This window comes from Triticum dicoccoides, chromosome 7A (assembly GCF_002162155.2).
Source record: "Triticum dicoccoides isolate Atlit2015 ecotype Zavitan chromosome 7A, WEW_v2.0, whole genome shotgun sequence".
NCBI lineage: Eukaryota > Viridiplantae > Streptophyta > Magnoliopsida > Poales > Poaceae > Triticum > Triticum dicoccoides.
The window spans coordinates 645,619,678-645,624,905 of record NC_041392.1 but is presented as its reverse complement, the minus strand read 5'-3'; the positions used below and the strand labels follow the sequence as shown (position 1 = coordinate 645,624,905).

The 5,228-nt window shown below is 48.3% G+C and overlaps 1 pseudogene; it reads left to right on the top strand.

Annotated features, from left to right (window-relative positions):
* The first annotated feature begins 2,929 nt into the window (after positions 1–2,929).
* Positions 2,930–4,783, top strand: LOC119333784 (annotated as a pseudogene).
* Positions 4,784–5,228: the final 445 nt, after the last annotated feature.

The window sequence follows — 5,228 nt, the reverse complement described above, 5'->3', positions numbered from 1 at the left end:
GACAGAGACGTGAATGTCAAACCTCAGATTCGTTCACATTAGAATGAATTTGGTTCACGACTTTATTACAGAAATCCTCCAGGGAAAGGCAGAACAAACCACCACAATCATATCCTTTTCCAAAAATAGTCCATACCGAGATACGACTACTTTGTTCGACTCAAATACTAACTTTAACCCTTCTTTACATAGAAGAGAGCCACTAACGAGATTCTTCTTTATGGCGGGGACATGCTGCATGTTCTTCAGTTGCATGATCTTTCCCGAAATAAACTTCAGATCTACCATGCCAACACCATGAACAGAAGCATGCGAGCCATTCCCCATCAGGACGAAACAATCTCGTGCGACCTGGTAGGAAGAAAACAAAGACACATCAGCACACACATGAATATTGGCCCCAGTGTCAATCCACCAATCGGTGGACTAACAAACTAAAAGTATGGTAAACAGATTACCATACCCAGATGCCGCATCATTGTTGCTCAGAGTGACATTCACAGACTTGGAGTCCTATGCTGGCTTCTTGTACTTGTTTGGACACTTGTTTGCCCAATGTTCATCTGAACCACAAGTAAAGCAGCCATCTCTCTTTTTGTCTTTCTTCTTACCCTTCTTCTTAAAGGTAGTATTCTGCTGGACAGAGTTCTTTCCCTTGAACTTGTGGAAGTTCTTCTGCACCACATTGCCGCTAGAAGAACCCTCTGCCCCTTTCACGTGTGAGTCCTTTGCTCTCGAGTTCTGCTCAACACTGAGATGACCAATGACATCCTCAACAGAGAATTCACGTCTCAAGTGCTTGAGAGAAGTAGCAAAGTTCCTCCAACTAGGAGGGAGTTTTGCAATAATGCAACCCGCGACAAACTTGTCCGGTAACTCACACTTCAGGAGCTCCAGCTCCTTAGCAATGCACTTTATCTCATGAGCCTGGTCCAATACAGAACGGTTATCAACCATCCTGTAATCATGAAACTGCTCCATGGCATACAGCTCACTGCCAGCATCAGTTGCGCCGAATTTGACTTCGAGCGCATCCCACAAGTTTTTGGCAACGCCCATATGAATATAGGCGTCAACCAACTTGTCTCCAATCACACTCAGAACTGCTCCCAGAAAGATTGTGGTTGCCTCCCTAAACACCTTCTCCTATTCAGGAGCAATCGTTTCTGTGAGGGACACACCACCAACCCAGAACACGTTCATCACTGTGAGCCACAAGGTGGTCCTAGTCTGCCAACACTTAAAATGCGTCCCGGTAAACTTTTCCGGTTTTAGAGTAGCAGCAAAGCCTTGAATCGAAAAGTGCCTAAAATAAGGTTTTTGGATTGTTGGAAATATTAGCACTTTTCTGATTAGACTTATCCACGAGTAAACAGTAAGCAAGGCATAAAAGGTATGCATCTCATAGCGATACCTAAGCATACTAGCGCGTGCAGAACATAGAACCGAACCTTCTATGAGAAGCACATATACGGCTAGTATAAGTACGAGTAAACGAGGGATGAACAGATCATATCCTCCGGTTGGACAGGCCAACGCGACGGCTGCAGCAGCAGCCTCGGCTTCGTCCGCGGCCTTCTTCTTAGCTGCGGCGGCGGCGGCCATGGTGTCGATGCAGAGGAAGTAGTTGAAGCAGAGGAAAACAGAGTTGGGGACGGATCGGGAGCAATCACGCCGAGACGCTCCCCAAAAACCTTATTGCTGTTCTCCCGGGCAGGATCTCGAACGATAGGGTTCCGGAGGCACCTGCTGTCCCGACCAGCCGTGCACGCGGTCGTCGGGATGGGATCGCCGGAGGCAGCACAGAGTGAGGAACAGTAGATGACGGCTAGGTCACGCGAGAGGGAGTGAGTGAACCGAACTAGGTTACTTCATTGGCCAGAGCCTTCTTATATAGTTCGTAAGGAAGAAAGTCATGGTCCTTGCCGAGGCCCACGACCGAGTCGGCCCACTCCCGGCAAGGGAGTCGTTGTTCCCGGCAAGGGAGTCGACGAATATGCGGGTCCCGGCAAGGGTCGCACCCCCGGCAAGCAAGTCGACGAATCCCGGCAACGCAAGTCAGCCCACAGTCCAACGTCTTGGATAGTGGCCCACATGTTAGCGACGCGTTAATTAATCCCTGATTAATTAATTAATTCCTGAGCGGTAAACATAAGCTTCGGCTCATTCCCGCAACCCGGTGCGTGGCGTGGCGTGGCGTGGCGAGGCGGGCGGCGGCGGAGGAGGAGCGCGTGTACCACTCCTCTTCCCAAGCTCCCAATGGCAAGTGATAGAGCAGCCCTTATAAAGGGGTCTCAACTCTCCTGAACTAGCAAGGTGGGACTAAACTTCCCACCACTTACCATCTCATACATGGGCCTCAAAATTAACCAGAGATTAGTGTCTTATATGGGCCTAAGCCCATCCATAATCCAACACTACTCCTATCGGGAAATACTTGTCGGGGAAATGAATAAAAAATAAAAGTATTTAAAACTAAAATACGTCTAGATACATTCATTTCTCCATCTAGTATTTCCGCATGGAGGGAGTATGATACTGAAGCATTTCCCATATCAATAGGTGCTCAATCGAAGCACATCTTTGAAACGAAGGCTCCATAGATGAATTATTAGTAATGGGTCCAAATCTTAGTTTACAAAACAAGTGTGTAATCTGAAATGTGATTATCTTGGTCAAAACAACCTCTAGGCAATTTGGAGAGATATCCCTTATATAATTATCCCCTTTTGTATTTGCATATTATGATTTTCTTTTTATTGAGGGACGTTTATGCACATTATGCCGACGAAATCTAAAAACTTAAAACCTAGAAAGATTACCGCAATCTCGACGGTATAAAGCATTGGGAAACTCGCCGCCCTGTCCTCTCGAGGGCCCAAATCCCACGGACCACCCGGGGCGCCGCCACTCCCACAGTACCGCGGAAATGCCGAAGTCGCAACAGCGGCAGGCCACCGTCGCGCCGGCGCCGACGCCGCGCCACCCACGACCCGGAATGGAGTACCGCGCGCAGTCCGACGAAGCATGGTACCCCGCGCGTGTGGTGGTGCAGGACAGCTGGCTGCGCGTCATGTTCGAGAATTTCCTCGAGGATGCGGACGAGTGATACGATCCAGTGGCTGACCTCGCATCCCCGGGCGACGTGGACGCGCTCCGCGCCAGGTTCCGCCGGGAAAGCCCGGCCCTCAACGACGCCCGCTGCGGAGACCTCCGCCCGGGCAACCAGCTCTGCCTCGCCTGCGATATCTACGGCGACGCCGACGAGCTCAAGTACTACGACGTTGTCCTCGAGACCGTAAGTCCTCCTATTCTCGCCCTACTTAGTGCGTTCCTCAACACGCATATGCTTCAGTAATAATAGGTGCCGACCAAATATGCAGGTAGAAAGGGCAGGGCACGGCACCATGGATGGCGTGGAGCGGTGCGCATGCCGTTTCACCGTGCGCTGGATGGAGGGGCCGCGCCGCGGTTGCTGGGACAAGGTGGGCGTCGAGGTGGTCTGCTGCGTGCAGGAATCGCCGATCCAAGATCCGGTGTTGACCGAGTTCCTGGACGGTGTGAGAAACAGGTTCGGCGAGGACCAAGGCGAGGCGACGGCAGCGTCTCAGCAGGCAGCCCCGACCCGGACACCAGCAGGCAGCCGACGGTACAGTCTCGCATACTCTTTGAGGAACTTCTTTTCATCTTTTAATGAAGGGATTTCTCCCCTGAAATCATCAGACGTTTTTTTTTTTTTGAGGATCTAAATCATCAGACGTTTGATACTTGACAGCCATCGCCTAAAGGAAATTAGCAAGAGATACACGCTCATTAGTCTGTAGGGCTGCGAACAGAATCACAATTTTGCACAAGCCCCTTGGTCCTGAATATGCTGACCCTTGGGTCTGCTTCAAGCTATAGCAAATAGGACTAAACTACTTTTTAAGAAGATATCCCGAGGACATATTTCTTTATTTAGCATTAGACCCCTAAAGGAGTCATATTAGTACACTTTAGGGCGGAAAAATCTATGACACAGAATCTCAATTTTGCATGTACCCCGCTTTGCACACCCCTTTCACTAACGTATAAAGAATAATAATGGCCTTTGGCAAAATGTATATGCGGAACATTGTATAAGAATTGCACGGGCGCGAGCGAGTGGGCCGGCTCATGAAGCCATGTCGCTTCTACCACGTTCTGTGTAAGCAACATAAAGATCTTTATATATATTATATATAGGACCTAAAAGAAACGTAAGGTTCTCTCTTTCGTCTTACGTTTCGTCCAAACTCTTCGTCCCACTCCCGTTCCAACAATTTTTATCTCCAATCAATCTTTGGTAATTCAATCAATTTACGTCTCTTATTTGGTAATCTATCTTTTAGTATTTGGTAATGTCATACCACAATTAATTCAGGCTAATCAATCTCCCCTATTCCTTCCTAACTAAGAATCTTTCATTTGGTAACTAAGAATCTCTCCTAATATATATACTACCTAAAAGAAATGTAAGGTTCCCTCTCCCATCTTACGTTTCGTCCAACCTCTTCGTCTCACTCTCGTTCCAATAATTTTTCTCTCCAATCAATCTTTGGTAATTCAATCAAATTTACGTCTCTTATTCGGTAACCTATCTTTTAGTATTTGGTAATGTCGTACCACAATTAATTCAGGCCAATCAATCTTCCCTATTCCTTCCTAACTAAGAATCTTTTATTTGGTAACTCATATGTTATTTCGTAACGCATAACGCAATTGATTCAGGTCAATCACGCACGATAATCTCTCCTGTTCCTGATCCAAAAAAATCTATTCAATTCCTTCCTATCTAAAAGAACGTACGAAATTTTTGCCCTTACCAAATCTCGTCGAAATTTTATTTCCTCTAGTCATTCCCTTATCTCGCCTTCGTGGATCCCGTCTCCTCGATGCTCTCCTTTATCACTTATCCCACCTGCCACTCGCCATGTCTCTTGCCTTGCTCGTCACGATCCGGCGCTGCCTTGTCGAGGTGTCCAGCTACTGACGGTGAAGCGCTAGAAAACCCTCATCCCGCCAGGGACCTCTCTACAATCTCCAAATGCTTCCTCTGTCCTCTTGGTCGCGTTCCCCGCGCTGCACCGTCCTTTGTGACTGGGTGGGTCACAACGTCCAGCGCTTCGACTCCCTATGCATCCGGGAGGCCTTCGCTGCCATGCCAGGGCCTGCAGTCGTTGTACATTCAACGTGGTGGCATAAGGGTT